This window comes from Mytilus trossulus, chromosome 4 (genome assembly GCF_036588685.1).
Source record: "Mytilus trossulus isolate FHL-02 chromosome 4, PNRI_Mtr1.1.1.hap1, whole genome shotgun sequence".
Classification (NCBI taxonomy): Eukaryota; Metazoa; Mollusca; class Bivalvia; order Mytilida; family Mytilidae; genus Mytilus; species Mytilus trossulus.
In genome coordinates, this window is record NC_086376.1 from 14,640,619 (window position 1) to 14,663,236 (window position 22,618).

Below are 22,618 nucleotides of genomic sequence, written 5' to 3' on the forward strand. Positions count from 1 at the left end.
AATATAAATAAGCACCATTGACATTTTTTTAAAGGACTGAAACAAACATAGATGGTGACCAATGTAAGCGACTAGTGTACCGAAGTAGAGTGAACATTTCTTGCTTCTTTTCCTACACATTTTGTCATTTTATGTAAACAATTACATATGTTACTTTCCATGAAGAGGAAGGAATTTGTGAATAGAGTGGCCTTCTAATGATAGTCATACATGTAAATCCTTGTCTCATTAGCAATCATACTACATCATATTGTTATACATCTACATGTATGGTTTCTAGTAAAAACTAATGTAAATTTTGTTAACATAAATAAGACTAATGAAGTTGAACACAAGATATTTATTTGCTTTTTTATCCATTTTACAGTCAGGATAAGCACATGTACTTTTCTCTCTTACATAACCATTGTTAGTTTTAAGTATCACATTGACAGTAGTAATCAGTCCACAACATGACTGTGCCGTCACTTTTGGAAAAAGTCATCACTAGTTGTTCCTGTTTGCCAGGGAGTCTTATTTTCAATCAGAAAGACTTGGGAGTCCTACATTCAGCCCATGTATGATATTATATCTCTTGTATGCTGCACTGACAGGTAAATTTGATCAACATCTTTGTCCTTTTATAGCAAGCAGGACCCTGTTAAAAAAGAGAAAGCTGTCAGATACTGAATGTAAAAATATATAAAATTGTAAATGTCATCAAAGTGGTGGAAATAATGAAAAAAAAACCCTCTATACACAATTCCAGTTTGTCATGATAGGAAAGTAATGCATGTGCTGGGTACAATAATTCTCTGAAGATGGAAAAGTTTACTGTAAATTCAGAAATTAATGCAAGGTTTTTATTATTGCAAAAATGCGAAAGAGTTTAAAACTCACTTTTAGAAAAATTTTGAATGAATAAATTTAACAGGATTCTTAACAGAAGTTGTAAAAATTAAAATCGCATTTCAGTTTAAAATGAGAAAATCAATAATAAATGCACGCAATAATTTCTGAATTTACAGTATCAAGTGTATACGGACAGGGGTCTGTCTTGATATTGAAACAAAACACCATGGCCGTCAGCTATAATACTGATTTTAAATTGTAAATTGCATCAAAGTGGGTGAAAATATGATAAAAACAACCTCTTTATGCAAATTCAGTATGTCATAGGAAAAAAAATAATGTGCTGGGAACAATCATTCTCTGAAGATGGAAAAGTTTTGAACTGTAGCCATGGACAGGGGTCTGTCTTGATATTAAAGAAAATTAACATGGCCGTCAGCTATAATACTGATTTTTAATTGTAAATTACATCAAAGTGGGTGAAAATATGATAAAAACAACCTGCATATGCAAATTCAGTATGTCATAGGAAAAAAAATAATGTGCTGGGAACAATTATTCTCTGAAGATGGAAAAGTTTTAAACAGTAGTCATGGACAGGGGTCTGTCTTGATATTAAAGAAAATAAACATGGCCGTCAGCTATAATACTGATTTTTAATTGTAAATTACATCAAAGTGGGTGAAAATATGATAAAAACAACCTGCATATGCAAATTCAGTATGTCATAGGAAAAAAAATAAGGTGCTGGGAACAATTATTCTCTGAAGATGGAAAAGTTTTGAACAGTAGTCATGGACAGGGGTCTGTCTTGATATTAAAGAAAATAAACATGGCCGTCAGCTATAATACTGATTTTTAATTGTAAATTGCATCAAAGTGGGTAAAAATATGATAAAAACAACCTCTACATGCAAATTCAATATGTCTGGGGAAAGTAATTCATCACGCAATTTGTTTTATTCCTTTTCAAATAAAAATGTTTTGATAAAAATTACGACCGTGCTAAAAATTTCCATAACGTGCATCTCGGCCCAGTTTCTACCATTATTAAATACTGCAATAAAACGTTAATCGTCTCAATATTTTAAATAATAACTACTGCAAACTGAATAAAACAGGGTAATTCATAGTAGAAATTAAAATATATACTTACATTATGCTGTTTTGAAATGCTTGATGTGAAATAAAAATCGAAGCGTGGTGGTGTACTTGTCGTGATAAAATCAATATGGCGATCTCGTTAAAGTCTCGTGAGATGCGTTACGTGGATTAGATTTCGTTGACCACTGTTACAGTTGCCAATCTTTGTGTATATATGTCTCTGACATAACTAAAGGAATGAACTATAATTATAACACATTGATTTTAATATTTCATATTTTTTGTATATATCATCTTTTATGCAAATATTGCAAACAATAGTTTAAAAAAAAAAAACAAAAAAAACCGGAATTTTATATCATATTTAATGGCAATATGCCAATGAAGTCCGATATTCTCAATATATAAAAGAAATAAATTATATTAAAATCTATAAATAAATTCATATTCAAATATATGTGTCACTATGTATAGGGGACTTATAGAGAGAAAGAGAGAGAGAAAACATATTTTATTCCCCTACATATGGAGTACATAAGACACAGATCTCCATATGAATTATTGTCGCGACGACTTGGAGTACATCCAAAGACAGATCTCCATTATATCGCAGGTGGACTTTGTTCCACAGAAGAGGATCGGCACCGCTTGATTGTAAAATTATTTTTTTTTATTGTGCATGCATTATATATTTTTGTGTATAGATTTTAGATTTTATTTTATTTAAAGTGCAACCTGATACAATATACATAAAATTACAATTACATTTCAATACATTAGCAATAGTATACCATATCGGCCAGCCTTTAGAGGCTTATGAAGCACTAACAATATTCATACAAGATTATAAACATACAAAGAATATATATTAACTCGATTATTCATTCTGAGATCTGAGGTTGTTTTAAGTTTTTATAAAAATATTTCTCTCTTTTTTAGTGTTTGTTCTTTTACATCATTGCATAAGTGGTGGTTTTAATATGTTAATTGTGAAATTCTCATTTAAAATAGATCTGTAATAATATAAATATGTATAATTTGAAAACATTTTAAGCTGAAATTGCTTCCCTTAAAATCAAGAGCAAAAATAATTTAGATGATGAATTCAATTAAAGTATGCATATAAATTTTCGGTATGTGTTCAGTACTAGCTGCTGTTTGCACAAATTGTTTCGAATATCAAATCAATTTCAGAATATATCATAAATGAAAGGATAAAAAGTGGATGTTTTTCATATGAAAGTGTATGTAACATATCAATATGAGTTGCTTCCCTTAGCCACAGAGAAATGTTATTTTGATACATGTATATTGTCTTTTTTTTTTTTTTTATTGTTATGTTGCATTTTTCTGTCATCATCTGTGTATAATGTTTAAAATCAAATTAGTGATATAGAAAATAGCCCAGGAAATATCAAAATACAAAAGGTATAGATATCATATGCCAATCAACTTATATTATATAAATGCAAACTTATATTATATAAATACAGTAATACTTTTCTTATAAATGCTGTTTACAATATTTCTAAGTAATATGATACTTAAAATAGAAAAAATATAAATATAGCATGGCATTTCTACTAAGCTCATATATTATAAATTAATAGATGTCATCATTATGGCTATTTCACTACCTTTAATGTTTGCACAACAAACACATTGTATATTGTAAAAATAAATATTATTTGCTATGTTTTTCAAAATTTCTTTTGGTTCTGTACACTGTGCATCACACTATTAATATACTTGAGTTCTTATATGCTTCTCTTTTAGGTGCATGAGCAAGTTATTATTCTTCAAGATATACCTTTCATGTTCTACATATAATAATGAAATTTGCTGAAGTGAGTTTGTGTCCATGTGTAGGGGAAATAATCAACACTAATTATCTCCCCTGTCCCAAGTACTATTGTTTAGACAAAAAGCAAAATAGTAAATTCTAATAATATTAAAAAAATCATACAAGTGATAAAATAATGAATTATTTTACAGATAGTAATATAACATTCTATCTGAGCACACACATACATATGTTTCTGAAGCTATCCTTCTAACTATGCTAATTGAGTTTTCTATTTAGTTACAAGCTCAAAACATGTATATATTTAAAAAAAAAAAAAAAGAAGCAATATGATGGTTTTCAAGTATTATCTCATCTAGTAAACATCTCAACTTGGAAAAGAATTTTTATCTTATTAATGTAATATGAATTTATGTCTGTTAAAAATTATTGTTTCTTTTCGAATAAATATATATCATCATGATCATGTATAGTTGCAAAGGGTTTTATTCTTCAAAAAATAAAGTAAATATAGTATAGTGATAAAGAATATTTTATAAAAAATAGAGATATAATGTGTGAAGTGCATATATTTATAATTGAAATAAAGGTTCATACCAACAGTCTATTGATAGTAAAAAAAAAAAAAATTGTAACAGTAGGTAAGTTAATATTGTTAATATTTTGCTGATCTAACATCCAAGGAAACTGTAAGGTAGTTTGCAACTGCACATATTGATTCTGGCGATGTCAAGAGGGTTTTAAATTGTTCTTCGTCACTTAGTTCTTGTAAGTCAATGGTAAGTTTCTGATTGGCAATGTTAAACATAGTTTGTCTTTCTTGGTCGTACGCTGGACATTTAATTACAAAATGAATCTCATCTTCTATTGCTTGTTTGGTACAAAGTTTGCAAATCCTTCTTTCTACTGGTAGTTGCCTATATCTCCCTTTCTCAATTTCTATAGGAAAAGTTCCACTTCTCAGTTTTGAAAGCACAGCACGTTTTTTTGTTGATAATGTTTTCAGAAGTGTTGGTTCTTGGCAATAATCAGATTTTATTTTTACATATGTTCTTAATTTAGGCATTCCTGCACATTCCGCTTTCCAGTTTTCTGCTGCTATAGTTGTTAATCTATGTTTAACTAGACCAAGAAAGTTTTTGTTACTCATACCGAGTAAGCTACTCATGTTGTAGTGGTTTAGGAGATCACATTTACCTTATATTGTTTTAATTTCTAAAGCCCAACTATTTCTCCTGTTCTTTTCTTTTTCACTTAGATAGGCAATCTTTGGTAGTCTATTGCTTGACATGTTAATTATTCTTGCCCATAGTCTGATCATGTCCAAATGGTGTCTGAGTTGAACTTCCATCCAGCATGTTTCTCCTGTTAAATATGGAATGGGTGCTCTTTTACCAACGCCTAGAAATGTCCTTGCAGCTCTAGATTGCAGTTTATCAGCAAAGTCATATTTTTTGAACCCCCATATTTCTGAGGCATAATCTGCCACCGGGATAACTGTATTATAATATAGTTTTTCATAAACTGGAAAACTTAGTCCTTTTATACGGAAATGTTTTGAAATCATAGCACCAAGAGCTCTACCGCCAGCTTCATGTAGTAGCTTAACTCCTTTAGTAAATTCAACTGTTTCACATATTTCAAATCCAAGATACCTGTAGGACTTACACAAATCAATGGTTTGATGGCCTATATTGAACGTTTTGTCTGTTGGTTTCATACTTGCTTTGCGACAGTGCATTATTTTTGTTTTGTCTATGTTCATTTTCAATTGCCACTTTTCAGACCAGCTGTGCAAGGTATCAAGCATAAATTCTGCATATCATTTTCTGTTTCTGAAAGTATAATAATATCATCAGCATACATGAGCACACTTAATTTTGAGTTATCGCACATTTGTATTCCCAAGTTTAAATTATTAATGTCAAGTGCCAAGTCATTGATAAAGATAGCAAACAATACAGGAGCTAAGTTGTCCCCTTGCCTTACTCCTCTTTCCACTGCAAACCAATCAGTAGCCATATTTTCAACTTTTACACAACTGTGAAGGTTTTTATACATTGTTTTTATGACTTTGTATATTTTACCAGTTATACCAATGCTCAAGATCTTTGCAAAAAGTAGCTCATGGTTCACAGAGTCAAATGCCTTAGCAAAATCTATGAAACATAGAAATGTTGACAACTTTTCATCTTTTCTTCTTCGTAAGATTGAATATAAAGTATATATATGATCTATGCATGATCTTAGCTTTCGGAAGCCGTTTTGTTCCTCACAGAGTAACTCGTTTGAGTCTAAATATTCTGTTATCCTTTTACTAAGAATAGAGTTAAAGAGTTTTGCTACTGTTGACATTAAACTAATTGACCTATGATTAAGGGGCACTCTATAGTCTTTTCCTTTTTTCAGTATAGGATGGATAATACTGTAATCCCATTTAGTTGGCAAAATGTTTCGATCAAAGCACAACTGGAATAGTTTCAATAATAATTTGTGCAACTTTTCACATTTTAAAACTTCATTTGGTATGTTTTCTATACCCGTTGCTTTATTTGTCTTTGCATCTTTTAATGCATCTGTGACTTCCTTAAGAGTTATATCAGAATTTAGTATAAGTTCACTCTCATTTCGTGTTTGCTCATTTTGTATATTGGTTGTTTCTGGTTTTAAACTGTCCATTTGTTCTTCCCATTCCTGTATTAGTTTACGTGTGCTTTCTAGAAATTCATCACTAACCTGATTTGATACTGTATCATTAAATAACCCTGAAAAGTCCTCCTTCCATTTTTTCAAGATGTCATCTGGGTTATATGAAACACTACCATTTTCTAAGTTTACACAGTCTATTTCCTGTTTGGTAGTAGTAGGTCCTAGTTTATTGATTTCATCCCAAAAAGTTTTTGGATCATTTGTTTTTAAGCTGGTTATTTTGTCTCTTTGTTTAGCATTGTACTGTCGTTCGGCTTGACGTGCTTTTTTATCAAAGTCTTTTCGGCTCTCTTTAAATTTTTTCCTAAGACTGTTCTGTTCTTGTTTGCATTTGGTGCCTTTACACTGTAAATATAAGTTTTCATTATTTTTCACCTGTTGCCACAGATCAGAAAGTTCATTGTTCCACCAATGTTTGTGTTTTCGACGACCATTTTTCCTGCTAGATTTTTTACTAGTTACTTTATAGTTTAGTTTTTCATTCATCTCACTTTGCACTAAATCCACAAATTTAGAGTATATTTCATCAATTTCAGTTTGAATGACATGAGAATTTTGTAGTCTATCAATAACGTTTTCAATAGCATGAGCTGTGCGTTGGTTTGAAAACATGTCTATTGGAATAACATTAGTTAAGTATCTTCTATTTTGTAAGTCAACATTATTGGTTGGTTTCTCTCTAGAAATAGTGTTTTTATTTTTATCAATTTGTATTGTTTCATATCTTGATATTTTTAACTTGCAACTAAGTATTGAATGGTCTGGTATTGTTGCTGTTCCCACATTTAAACTGTAATTTTTGATACAGTCTGTTACTAAAGTGGTTTCAAAATCTTGAATTTGTTTAAATTGTGTGTGCGGAACAATTATATAGTCTACCACTGACCTGCTACGAGGTGCTACACAAGTGAAGTTATCTTTGTTTTGCTTGAATCTCCCATTTAAAATACAAGTTTTAGAGTCTGACAAAAAATCAAGTAAGTAATCACCAAATTTATTACTAACATTGTCTATACTTAATCTTTTCTGTATATCACCAACATCTATAAGTTCATTGAAATCCTGTTTATCTCCAATTCTGCCATTCAGGTCTCCCATAATCAACATCGGATTCTCATCAAAGTATGTGTAAACCTGTGAAAGAAGCATATCGTAAAATTCTTGAGCCAAATTACCTCTACTTGACCTTTCTGGTGTAAGATATGCAACGCATAAGTTTATGTAATAAGAGTTATCATTTTTTGCCCTAAGTTTAAGCCAGATAATTCCCTCGAAACTTCTATCCAATACTATCACATTGTATTCCTTTAATAGCTCATTTCGTATCAATACACCCACGCCCCCTGACCCTCTGACTGCTCTGTTACACAAAGTACTCCTATTGTGACCAAACCATGTATATCCCGGTATATAAATTTCATCATCATCTTTTAAATGTGTTTCACAAATTCCAAAAACATCTGCATTAATACCTTCTATTATCTCTTTTCGCAATTGTTTACTTTCAGTTTTGTTATTGTACCAGCCATTTAAATTCCATATACTAAAAGTTAATATTGATTGATCAGGGGTGGGTTGTGATTGCTATGATGCTTTAGTTTCGTTTGGATCGGAGCCATGTTCATTGTTTTCATTAGGTACGTTGATGATTTTTCCGCCTCTCATTCTAAGTGTTGGGACAGTTTTAATGATCTTTCTTAAGTTTGCCTCTGTTTGACGTTCATATCTAGCTTTATCTACCTCTATATATATATGGGAAAGTTTCTCTATATTCTTCAATTTCCTCTTATTCTTCAACACCTGTTTTCTATCTTCATCGTTTGGAAAGTAAACAGAGATTACTGACCTTGCCCTTCTTTGGGGTCCGTTCGATTTGGAATTATCGGAGTAGGCGTTTCTGTTTAATATTTCTATATTTATGGATTCAGTGTCAACTTCAATTTCTTTGATGATATTATCAATAAATAATTTCACACTATCTAGATCCTCTATGTCACTGATATCTTCTTGTTTAATATTCTTAAATATCAACTTGTATTCATCGGAACTTTTTTTCGGGATTTTTTTCACCTCGGTTTCTGCTCGACTTACTTGGCTTTGTAGATTTCTCATTTGTTCATCGTGTTTTTCTTTCTCTTGCATCATTTCCAGTTTCACCTCATTTATTTCCTTCTCAATGTGGCGATGTACTGAATCCATTTTAGTGTCTATTTTGGATTCCAAAGCGGTTATTTGAGTCTGCACCGTAATTTGAAAATGTTCTTGGTTTTTTTTCATTTCATCTTGGCCTGTTTTCATATCTAACATAACTGTATACAGATCTGTAAGATTTACTTCTTTTAATGTTAAATTTGCCATGTTTTCAATTTTATCAATATTTTGTCTCTTGCGAAGGGGGGTGTCTGTTTCTGAACCCGAAGAAGATACTCTTGGACGTCTATTTGGGGTTTGTGGTGTTGTTTGTGACTTCATTACCCTCTAATCTCAAGCGGATGGTGTATTGGTTGATAATATCACAATATATAGTATGACAGTTCTTTTGAGATACCTTTTGATACAATTTTCACTTATTTTTCTTAACCTGACTAAAACAACAACATTCCGCCATAACCTCGATCTCGCTCTCTGTATATATAGATGTGTTTGTGTTTCATTTATTGCTAAAACAATTCATTGGAAAAATTCTCTTAATCAAGATTAATAAGATTCAAAGAGTAAAATTATATTCAAAACAAATTGAAAAAAAAAAATGAAATCAGGAGATTTCAAACTTAACAAGGGGGTGATGTTATGAAAGGATTTAGGACACTTTTAGAAATAATTAGAAATTGAAATTAAATAGAGCTAATTAAAATAAAAATTGTATGTTTCAAATTTATTAAGTCAGTTAAAAGTAAAATAGAATATAAAGTCAAATAATTCATTGGCACAAGGAAATATAACAAAAAGAAACTACAATCAAAAGAATTTATGATTCATAAGAGTAACAGACATTAGCTAAGGTACAAGATCATGCTTAAAATAGAAGTCAAGAATCTTGATTAAAGGTTAAGTAGCACGCTTTAGAAGTTGATAGGTCGACGGACAGATGTATGTCGAATTGATATTACATCCAAGGTTAAAACCATATTCACAGAATTTGTAGATACATGTAGTGGGGCATCATGAATATTCAATAATACATAACAGCACAGGAATGTTATATATAACCAATCAAAAAGCTGGAGTAAGATGAATACATACACAAAAATAAAAATTAGAACTTAATACAAATTGAATTAATTTTTATAAAAATCAGAATTTGGAGTGCAAACAAAATATTATTTTATTAAAATTAAAAGAAGTAATAATCTCAAATGCTTTTCATAAATAAATGAGTGCATTTTGCATATTATGAGATAACAAGTGTTTTGGCACCAAATTACCTTATATGCAGAGAGGCTCGATTTTGAACGGGGGAAAATGATGTCATGCAGGTATTCTTTCTTTTCTTTTCTTTTTTGATCAAGATAATTTTACAATACATTAATTATACACAATAACAATAAATAACATGATCTCTTGACAAAATACAAGTATTCCTGTTTCGTAAATTGCAGAATTTAACTCGTGAATTTCATGGCAATTAACTATTCTATTTATATGCATTTATGCACTTCACATAAAACATCTGTTTTCAACTTATATACGATCATCCTATTTATCGTAACGAAGTGAATAACCTCATGATTCTATTTATTTATAATGATTTTATCCGATTTCAATAAAGTGTTAATATTTAACTAAATTAATTATTAAATAAAGAATCAAATTGATAAATTATATTTCTTGAATTATATAGATAAATATTCTCTCTCATTATTACTTATAATTATTTCTTATTTCCTTTTAATCTCAAATACGTATATCTAAATTTTAAATAAATAAAACAAGCTTACCTTTATAAAAGAATAAATAACGAGAACTCAGTTTTGCTGGGAGGAAAATGATGTTAGCGCAAACCTAATGATTCGCCTTTTTATATGTCCCAAAGAATACCTGCATGACATCATTTTCCCCCGTTCAAAACCGAGCCTCTCTGCATATAAGGTAATTTGGTGCCAAAACACTTGTTATCTCATAATATGCAAAATGCACTCATTTATTTATGAAAAGCATTTGAGATTATTACTTCTTTTAATTTTAATAAAATAATATTTTGTTTGCACTCCAAATTCTGATTTTTATAAAAATTAATTCAATTTGTATTAAGTTCTAATTTTTATTTTTGTGTATGTATTCATCTTACTCCTACGGAAGCCGATAAGGGCCATTCAAAAAAATATTTTATGTCGTTATTACGACATAGCATTAACTCATCAGATAGACAAAAAATAAAAGTGGACGTGTCCGGGTATTATATGTTTAAATATTGTGTTGTTTTCATGACTTTTGTATGTGTGTATTGTATTTTGTTATTACGTCGATTTGAAAAGCCCATTAGAGCTTGTGTTTATGTAGTTTATTGAATATCGACTCTAAATAAAACTTTGAATCTTGAATCTGTATTTTTCCAAATATTGGTTTTTACTTTCAACATATTATGGCTTGCGACTTTGGATGGATAATTGATTCTCCCAGTTAACCCATCTTCATATTTAGATTTACAGTAATTAACTTTGGGATTCGTTTGAGGCAATTCACATGTAGAGCTACTCAACATAAATAAAGTTATTTCATTGGCAAATTATTCATATATTCTTATATCTACATACACCAAACCAACCCTCGCTTCAGTATTTTAATTACCTTGTTTGTCCTATTAGAATCGAAATAATTCATGGAAGTTATAGATTGTTGGAAATTTACACATGGCCTGGGCCGTCATATTCGTTAATTTTAACGCTCAGAATAAAGTTAACGAATATCACGGCCCAGGCCATCCATGTGTAAATTTCCAACAATCAATGGCTTCCATGAATCAAAAGGAAGTGTACACTATCTACGAAGAGATTCAGTGGCAGATCCAGAAAACAATCATGTTTTCCCCAAAAATGATGGGGCGTCTGGGCCCCTGCCCCCTTACTTCGCGATAGTACTCTAAAGTGTCGCTTAGTAAAATGGTTTCCGGCTACTCTAAAGTGCAATGGTGTCGGACACTATAGTGCGATGGTGTCGGACACTAATGTGCTATGGTATGACACGCTAACTTCCGATGGCGTTACGCGGATGTGATTCAGGCAATGGTTTTCTTTTATTGCTGATGAGTTCCTATTACATTTTTGTTTGTTTCATTTATATATCAAGTCGTAGTAATTCTCTTTTGAATTCTCTTTTGAATTGTTATACACTGGTCATTGTATAACCCTCAGGCGCGGATCCCGTATGGGAGGGGGGTTCCTGGGTTGCAACCCCCTTTGTTTGGACGATCAATGCATTTGAATGGGAAGATGTAGTTGGAACCCTCCCCCTTGTCCTGCTGGATCCGCCCATGTAAATAAAGTCAATTTGAAAAATATTTTATGGCGCATTTTTCGTTTTTCAATATTACAAGTCAAAATGAAAAATGTTCCACGTAAGATCATTTTTCGGTTTTCAATATTAAAATCAAAATGAAAAGTTGCTAAGCTAGGTCAGCAATTCTAATATTCGCTCTTAAAAATTAGATTGAAATATTATTTTTTGATAAAACAAGCAAATGTAAATATTTTAATTTATTCAAACTGTCATTTTTGACATCAACTTATCATTATATTTTTTTTTGTTAAATCGAAAAATGTAATCTCATAAAAATAACAAATTTCAAATCTCACTGAGAAAATGATTTCATCAGTCGGAAGCTGACCCCGGTTTGACCCCAGTTCTTAAAGCAACAATGGAGGTCATGTGATTACCATATGGTATCGGAACCGTTCGCCCTGAGTTCGTTCGCCCAGAGAGTCCAGTCCGTTCGCCTTACTAAAAAATATTGATATTCAGGGATAAACTTATTCAGATATTTCTATGGTATATATTTTTGATATTTATGGAAACACGGAAATATTTCAAAGTTTATGGCTTGTTTAGGACCGTTAATTGTTCAATGACAAAATATTTTTTCATAAAATATTCAGCTTGAATTATGATCATTAAACACAATGATGTACAAACTGTTAATCATGAAACGGATTTACAAGTTCATTTATGACTATACTCGGAGACTAGTCTCAGCTATACTGCATATATTCATTATCAGGGCGAACAGGTAAGTATGGCGAACGTAAATCCGTGCGAAAGGACCCGGATTCTTACCATATATGGGCGTTTTTCAATAAAAGCGTTCCTTTCAGACCTAAAAAAAAAATGGAAAATCAACTTGTCCAAAAGGAGTAGGTCCGGTAAGGACCGATTTTGGCCTCAAATTTCAGGTTCATCTGACGAAAGATTTTGACCACTTTTTAAACACTTAAGTGTCTATTTCATTTGAATCAATTAGTTTGTGTGAAAGATTTTAACTGATTTAGTCATTAAAAACGATCCAATTCAAGCTCAAATATGAAAAATCTACCATATATGCCGAAAAATGTCACTTTTCGGATGATTTTTGTCAAAAATGAAAGTGGCCGCATCCGTGTTCAACCTTTATACTTAGTATATTTTATGTTTTATTATAAAATACAACTTACATTTCAATATTTTGGATGAACACGAATGCGGCCACTTTCGTTTTACACAAAAAACGTCTAAAATTTAACTAAAATGATAGAATTGTGTATATTTCAGTAGTTTAGCATGACTTAATGGTGGTAGTACCCGATATATGTGCATTGTATTGTCAAAAACAGCCCATATTTATGAAGCAGAAGCTTTCTACTGTCCAATAAATAACTAAAAGTTAACATTTTAACAATTTTATAAAACTGCTCTATTTTGGGGCCAAAAAGGGCTCTTACTGGACCTACTTCTTTAATTTCAAGAGTTATTTTGCATACCTCTATTAAAGATCTGTTTGTAAACAAAAAGTGCAATCTTAGATACTCTTTAAAACGATGTTATTTTCATAATTTGTGTACTGTTTCGTAGGGGACAAAAACAAAACTGCTTCTAAACACACATATTTTTGCAATTTTAAATGTTTTCTATAGACATTCCAGTTTCTTTACTTTATAAACTAGAAAATCTCATTTTTTCTGAATTGGAGAAGCATTTTTTATCGATACAGATGTGAGAGTACTTCACATGTGAAGGTACAACTCATTTTACGTAGTGGACATTTTGAAGTGATGCTTTTCGTAGTTGACAAAACCGTTTCGTAGTTGACATCAACCCTATTCTATGTTAATAAAAACATAATAAAAATTACACGAAACCAACCCTTGTTATTTGTTTTGCACGAATATAATTGAAAAAAGAGTAAAAAAAGACTGCATGAAAGTGGTAGTATAAAATAAAATTGAGAATGGAAAATGGGGAATGTGTCAAAGAGACAACAACCCGACCAAATAAAATAACCAACAGCAGAAGGTCACCAACAGGTCTTCAATGTAGCGAGAAATTCCCGCACCCGGAGGCGTCCTTCAGCTGGCCCCTAAACAAATATATACTAGTTCAGTGGTAATGAACGCCATACTAATTTCCAAATTGTACACAAGAAACTAAAATTAAAATAATACAAGACTAACAAAGGCCAGAGGCTCCTGACTTGGGACAGGCGCAACAATGCAGTGGGGTTAAACATGTTTGTGAGATCTCAACCCTCCCCCTATACCTCTAACCAATGTAGAAAAGTCAACGCATAACAATACGCACATTAAATTGTTCGCTACGAAAAGTTTTTCTCCCATACTTGTTTCGTAGGTGACCGTTTCGTAGGGGACATATTCACATGTTTTATTCCCCCCCCCAACCTATATTGTAACGTTTATGGGTCATCGTAAATTTCCCTTTTTCTATTTATAGATACTATATACAACTATAGTTGTCCGGTCATTTTTTCGCGGGGATCGTTTTTCTCGTGCTTGGAACTCAATGTCCAGACTTAGACATTTAAACCTTGCCAGGGCCGTATTTCTTTAGATTGGGTAAAGCTTTCGTACTGGTAAGTTGTACTTTCAATTTCATTTCATTTTGTTTTTTGATATTTGACATTATATTTCTTCACATTTGATATATTTCTTTTCGGTCTTGTAGTCAAACAGTTCTAAAATATTAATTTACGTTTCCGTTCCAGAATAAATAGAGGGAATTGTACACTAGCTGGATAATAATTATGATTTCGGGTTTATAAAGAAATGGAGTTCATTTTGAAAGCTATGGGTTTTTTTTCTGTTCAAATTTTTTTTTTCGCCTTCGGCGAAGAACAATCTATTTTTTTTAGCGACAAACCGAAAACATTACATATAGTGGCAGCTGAGGGTGAAACAAACATTTTTTTTTTCTCAGGGTCCAAAACAAATTATTTTTTTTCACCAAAACCTGGAAACAAACTTTTTTTTCATAAAAAACCCATAGCCCCCCCCCCCCCCCCCCCAGAAAATCAAATGGTTGCTGCCTTAATGCGATGTTTTTTTTTACTGGATCGATTTTTGTTCCCTAGTCATAAAATAATGAGGTTCATGGTCTAGTCTAAAAGTCGGTGGGAACCAGTGGGTATATTTTTTTTGTCTCGGAAGGTTGACGTCACAACTTGATTGATTGGATAATATTTTAGGTAAAGACTTCTAGTGAACAGCTCTCAATATTTTAAGTAAACGGACAACTCAAAATTCTAGTATCATATTATTCTATTCAATTAGGTAGCACTAAGGCCAACTTGTAATAGGAATTTTTCACCGCATCGTTTGTCCAAATAAATTATACTATTTAAATAGTCCCTCTGGTATCTTTCATCCCTCTTTTAAAAACAAAAGTATTACACGTTAGAAATTCGTTTCTGTGTCTCGGTCTATAGTACCAAAAGCAGGGTTAATTTTCATATTATATTTCCATTTGATTTTTTTGTTCTGAATATTCATTTAGTATGCCACATCCATAGTCATTATTTATTTTACTGTTACTTTACAATGAAGCGTTTTGCTGATACTGATTTATATTACACCGTCTATAATTTCACATATTGAAATTAACAAAGAGCGCGTGAAATTTTGCAACCAAACACTTTTCTTATAACTCACGAACTCCTATTATTTATTCATTTTGCAGTTTCGGGCTTTTTATTCTTTATAGGTTTATAGCTATAACAACAATCTATATGTTGACTCTTAGTGTTTTGAATTATATGGGTTGTTTGGTAGTTGTCGTATTAATGTATACCTTTAAATCTTTTTTCAAAACAAAAGAATTGATTTGGGTATGGAAATATTCACATCTCTGGACTTCTCCCGTCCGACCGTATATCTATGCTGAAATTGGGTGCGGCCGTTAAGTTGCTCGAATGTATAAATTTGCAGCCTCATTTAGTCGAAATAAAAATGACGTATATCCGATGCATAGTGCAGTGAGAGTTTCGCGCTATCTATACGTTAAACAAACATCTAAATAAATGGTTGAAAGGATATACGAACTTCGAATAAAATCTCTAAACAACAACAAAGGTTATATGAATCTTCAAAATAAGTCACATTGCTGGTTTTAACACATATGCTGTGCATTTTGCAGTTGTAGATGAAAAAATAAACTTTATTTAACAAAAGAGATCAGTAAAACAATAAATTGAGAATAAACGAAAGGGCCGAAAAGAGAGCCTGATTGCCGTATTTTTACGCCTCATTATATGACCTATATTGTATTCTGTTCTACTGTCCTCCACCTAGTTTGGCTGCATACAATGTAACTACTGATGTTGACGTCTATTTTATTATTGATTATTCAAACAAATGAATTAATTGAAAGAAAAAATGCGGAAAGAAACTCTATTATTTTCGTTAAAAAATAAAATATAAATAAAAACAAAATACCAAAACTGAAAAACTGTTTGAGACAATTATCAGTTGAGAACTAATGATTATGCATCATTATATGAAACTGATAAATTGATAGCTCCCGTGCCCCAGTGGCAAATATATCACGCATATTTACGACGAGGCGAAAGTGGATCTTAAGTAAATAATTTATACATTATTATGATAAAGAGTTTGCTAGCGGTAAAACGTATGCCGTAAGTTAGAATAAAGTTGAATAAGATAAAAAATCTTGAGTAAAGCTATTAGACCCCCCCCCCCCCCAACCTTCCCCAATTTTGAATTGTGGTTTTAGGACGGCTGTTTTTTTCCCTATCCTATTGTGGATCCGCAAGTTTTGTGAGGGCGTGTCTATTTAGTCAAGACCTAAATGAAAACCTACACCGCCTTTTTTTTTTGCTAAATTATATTTGTTTCCTTAAACACCAAAATCGTCAGATATTTTCTACTTTTATGTCAGTGTACATATTACAATGTTTTCCTATTTCTTTTATTTTTTTTATTATTACAGTGTCAGCTTTTGTTTTACATTAGTTAAAAGTAAAAGGTCGCATTCATTTAAAGAACTACTGTACATTAATTACACTTCAACGCAAAGCTTGATGAATGTTAGTTTACGCCGTAATTTATTTTTCTCAAGAAACCTTTTTTTTTTTATCTTTCTCAAGTAAACCAAACTTTGAGTTTTCTATTCTGATTGACAAAAGCTCGGAAAAGTTTGGTATTCTAATGCAAAAAAAAAAATTATTACGCATTTGTTCTCGCTGTTCCTTACTGCATGTATTGACGATAATTTCAATAAAACAGATTACTTTTTAACTGTAGGCCAATAAAGAAAACTCTGACATAGGTATAAAGGTGCATATCCGTCCGACATTAGTTCTAAATTGATTCATGTACTAAAAGAGGATAGAATCTTATTTCAAAGGCCTTGATATGGCAAAATGTGAACCAACTTTAAATTGAGTTAGGTGATACCATTAAGTGACAACCGTATATAACCTTCAACGATGACAACCGTACAACCTTCTACAATGACAAAACCGATTCCATATCGTCAGCTTTAAAAGGCCATACTTCGATTTTTCTTTTTCTTTCTACATTCAAAAGATAATCATCTTACAAACTTTTAATATAAGGAGTACTTATTGTTTTACAGTTGAAGCTGTTTCATCTCATTATTGCCTCAATCAACCAAAAATGAAGTTTTAGTATAACATTTTATATGAAGTACAGCAGCCGGTATTAGAAAATAATATTGAACGATGTCATTATCAATAGAAAACTTCCATTACCTTTTATGCGGCGTATGATAGATATTTATATGATATTTGCTTACTTCTTTGTCTAAGAGTAGAGCTATATTGCAAACGCGTTGTTTGATCTGTTGTCCGATCGTCTAACAATATGTTTGTTACTTTTCTTAGAAACAACCTTACTGAATGACTTCATATTTGCTCATCACCTTGAAATGACGAGTTTTGACGTGTGTGCACACTCTCTGGTCTGTCTTTCTGCAATTAATGTACATTTGCTGATTTTCAATTTTTATCTCTCAATATGTTAAAGTACAATACAAATAAGAAGACTTGGTATGATTACTAATAAGACAACTCTCAACCAGAGACCAAATAACGCAGAAGTTAACGACTGTAGGACATAGGACAGCCTTCAACAATGAGTAAACCCCATACCGCAGAATCAGCTATGAAACGGTCCTACAAGAAAACCAGTTCTGAAGAAGCTTAAGTTTGTTCTTTTATAAAAATATAAATACTTGTGTTTGTACTCCTGGCTTGTAACTTTTGTAACCTCTCTCGCTTGTTTTGTACATATTGTAAATATTTATTGTTGTATTTTTTTATCTCTGTACCGATGTAATGCATTGGCTTTATGAGAATAAAAAGATATAGATATATACATATTCAAAACAACTGAAACGGGGAACGTACGGCCTTATTTAACAATGAACGAAATACAAATATGATGCACGCGATAACGAACCGTAAACATTGAATAATAAGCTCTTTTATTAACATGTGAACGGTTATTTTCTTGTTTTGGTCTACTAGTATTACATCCAGTTTGATTAACAAAAACAAAATACAACCAATTAATAAAACTGACGTGTGACCGTTTTGGATCATTTGGTAGTAATTTGCTTAAAATCAAACCAAAAATGACACCAATATATTTTTTTGAAATCTTTGTAACATACTTTTATTGACAGTTTTTCTGCATACACTTATATATTCTAATGCTCAGATTGGTTGTCATCGCGTGCAACACAGTTAATAACACCATATAGGAAAAATATAGAACTCCTTTTGGCATAAGACAATGTCAAACATCCAAACATTGAATGGTTTTACACTAGTAATTTTGGGGCCCTTTATAGCTTGTTGTTCGGTGTGAGCCAAGGCTCCGTGTTGAAGGCCGTACTTTAACCTATAATGGTTTAATTTTTAAATTGTTATTTGGATGGAGAGTTGTCTCATTGGCACTCACACCACATCTTCCTATATCTATCCACACTCATCTGTGTCCACACTTGTATATTTTTTAAAATATCAATTTTAAATCAATTTTTGTATGTACCAAATTCAAGTCCAGGACAGGATGATACATTATTATTTTATTTACGAATAGGGTGTTGTACGACTTTGTCTACTCATGATGGTTTCTCACATGCAGTTGGTTATGGTTTTTTGTTGGTAGTTTGTTAAATGTGGCTCTACAATGACAATACTCCATACAATTTTAAGTCTGCCAAATGCTACATAAGAAAAAAAATAAAGACAAAAAATTATTTAATTCCGATTGTTTTTAATTCAAGAAAGTATTATTGTCTTCTGTATCAATAATCAAAAAAACTGTTCTTGTCATGAAAAATATTGCCTAAATTTGTTGAGGATAACTGTTTTGTCTGTCACTCTTGGTGTTCCATTGATACGTTTTTCAGTGAATACCTGCTGTACACCACGGTTGTTATGATTTTTGTATATTGATTTAAAATCATCCAATACCAGATCCGATTCAGCCATCCTACGCGCCATATATTTTGTTAAAAATTTATCATTTATCACAATTTCAAAAGTTTTTTGTCATTTCTCTTTGTTTCTGTGTCAAAATTCTGTTGCTCCATTAGGGATTCAATACTGAAAGAATGTAAAAGTAGTTATTTCTTACCAATGCCCGATTTTTCCAATATACAATTCAATGCGGAAACATCTCCTATTGCGTTGTGAGCATCAAACTGTCCTCCACAAACATGTTCATACACTGTAATCTGCTTATAGTTTGGAAAACCCGGAAATTGTTTTTTGAACAAAGGCAAGGTATCGACAAATCCCTTAACAACTGTCTTGAATTCGGCAAAACATGTAAAATTATTTATATTCAAAATTAAACGTTTAGAGTCAAATAACTTGGCGTTATGGCCAATTAGTATTACTGGTTTGTATTGACTTAGCCATATTACAAGATTTTGAAATGCTGCTTCTCGGTTGATTGCTCGTATTGGCTTACCATGGTGAAAAAGAACACCCCCTTCATTTGTAAGTCCAGTGACAGCGCTACTCATCTTTGAAATGGGCTTGGTTGGTTGTATGTAACAACTAAATTCATTATCGTTAAATTTACAGGCTATTTGTAGAATTTCACAGTCCTCTTGTAACGAACTGGTCTCCAAGTCAAACACAGCAAAATTACCATCAAAATTGGTCACAGTTTCTATGTTAGGACGATGTCGAATCCCAGGTATATTGTTTATCTGTGACCAGTGAAAAACCAACATCACTTTTATACGTAGTCCCTTCCACTTTCTCTTTCTTAGCTATTTCTGTCTTTTTTTCGTAATTTGTTTTAATTTTCCTTCTTTTCACCTCTGGTTGTTGGTTATAAATCAGTTGCCGTTTTCGCTCCTTTGAAAGACATTCGCTTTGTTTCTTTGTAATTTTGTTGGGCGATCCCCAGCCTCTAAATGAAGTTCCGAAATGTAGTGGTATACGATATTTTTCTGAGCTACTGTAGCAGAAACTCTGTTCTTCAAACTTTCACTGGCACTATAGCATATTCGCTACGCGAATATGCTATTTAGAGACTCTACATCTTTTGTTGACCCCCCTGGTGCAAGTTTATGTGAATTGTTTGACATGGTCTCAAATACAATGTACAAATCATTGTAAAGTCATCACCGGATAATGCTTTTCCGCCAGGTAGGGATTTAAAGCTGAAGTTATCATTGTCTGCTTTACACCAATTACCACATTTCTCGTGTTGACCAAAAGCGTGTGGAACTATCGAGATAAGTGTTTCCTTTAGTGCATTTTCTTAGTTTTTGTTTTCTGATATTGCGTAGGAAAAGCATTTTTGAAAGTACTTTATAACTGTGGTAGTTAAAGTTTTGTGTTTTTTTTGCAATGTGTTATACATAGAATTTCCCACCGACTTCCTTGAATGATTTATATCACTCCATTTTTCCACTGGATGTCCCAATCGTTCCTTCACTTGGGACAGTGTGGCAGAATCGCCATCCATCACTAACACACCTACTTGTGTCCCCCAATATCTTCTAATGTTTTTAGAAGTTCAGCTCCCGTATGTGCCTCCATTGCTTTAGGTGATTTATTCCAATTTTTCTGGCATTCGTGATTTTCTGGTTCTTTACCCAATTGCGATGCTTTTAAACATATCCGACAGTGGTCTGAACATACTTTGAAGTTTTTCCAGTGTTTTGCCCAATTACAGATCCAACACCCGAGTGGCTACTGTACGAACGACCGGAGCCCCTTTTTTGCCAACACATGTCGTATTTAGCTGTTAACTTTGGAGTGTCAGTGCCATTTGTGGTTTCTACGTTTAACTGCTCCCTGTAGTGGAAGAAAAATCAAATCTATGAACCATTTCTTGAAAGAAAAAAAATAAGGGTCCAAAAAGGAGACAAAAGCAAGCAATTTTCAAATGACAATAAGTTGTGTTTTGTTCAGTTTTTTTTTATTTTTGTGAAAATGTACCATCAGGTGAAATACCATAGGGAGAAGATGTGTGAATATAATTATATTGAATAGTATATGGTGGCCGGATGCGGTCATTTCGCCATTTCGCCTTTTCGCCTTTTCATGTTTTCTCCTTTTACTTTACAAATGCTAATCGAGAAATCAGTAAAGCAAAAAAGCAAAGCGCGAAAACATGAAAGTGGAAACGCAAAATGAATTTCTTGATTTCGCGTTTTTGCTTTCTCGATTTCCAGATTTCCTAATTTCTTGAATTTTTGATATCGATTTCCCGATTTTTCAATTTCTCAATTTAGTACTTAATTGGGTATTTCTAACTTGTTTTTATTCGAGCGTCACCGATGAGTATATTGTAGACGAAACGCGCGTCAGGCGTATATACAAAATTTAGTCCTGGTATCTATGATGAGTTTATTTTCTAGATTACGCTTCCTCGATTGCTCGATTTCGCGTTGGAAAAATGACAGAGGAAAACGCGAAAAACGATAATGGAAAATAGTCGCATCCGACCAACATAATAGTACCACATTTTACAAAAAGAAATGTTTTTTCTTTTAAATATCATAGTTTGTTCAGGGGTTGGTATACAAAAATCCCCCGCAAGATTGAAGATATTAAAATTAAAAATTAAAGTGATTTTTTCCCCTCACCATTGAAGAAATTGTGGGGGTTACAATTTATTTTGCTAGTTGTTTCATTGTATAAAGTCTGAAGACAGATTCACTATGTATTGTGCAATAGCAGAGTGTGAATCGTGTAATTTCAAGTTGTATGACTTAATTGATTCTTTGCCAGAAACCTATTATTTGTTTTATTAAATAACAATTCAAATTCAAACATACATTCCTTTTTTTCTATGAATAAGGCCGTTTGTTTTCTCGTTTGACTTGTTTTACATTGTCATATTGCCTTTTATAGCTGACTATGCGGTATGGTCTTCGCTCATTATTAAAGGCCGTACGGTGATCTATAGTTGTTAATGTATGTGTCATTTTGGTCTCTTGTGGACAGTTGTCTCATTTGCAATCATACCCACATCAACTTTTTTTTATATTAGGATTGTACATTGTGTACATTTTTACTCCTATTGTTTAGTGATAGACTTATGCGGTCGTAAACATCTGTGGTCGTATCCATCTGCGCTCGGCGGACCAGTTTATTAATCAAATTTACGTACTTTGCTGTGATACCGTTTTTGTTTACTTTTTATGGAAATGTGACAATACGTGATTTTCCTA

The 22,618-nt window shown here is 32.1% G+C and overlaps 1 protein-coding gene and 1 long non-coding RNA gene across 2 annotated transcripts in view; one reads left to right on the forward strand and one right to left on the reverse strand.

The window, feature by feature from the left end:
• Positions 1-320: 320 nt before the first annotated feature.
• Positions 321-2,161, reverse strand: LOC134714743 (uncharacterized). Its single transcript, XR_010106574.1, has 2 exons — positions 1,988-2,161; positions 321-637 (listed from the first exon to the last, which is right to left on the reverse strand). It is a non-coding gene; the product is annotated as an uncharacterized LOC134714743 (long non-coding RNA).
• A 12,268-nt stretch (positions 2,162-14,429) lies between these two features.
• The window catches only part of LOC134713749 (glycoprotein 3-alpha-L-fucosyltransferase A-like), a 47,791-nt gene continuing 39,602 nt past the window's right edge, over positions 14,430-22,618 (forward strand). The window contains exon 1 of the mRNA XM_063575036.1: positions 14,430-14,504. The gene's annotated coding sequence lies outside the window, so the exon portion shown is untranslated. The remainder of the gene's footprint in view (positions 14,505-22,618) is intronic.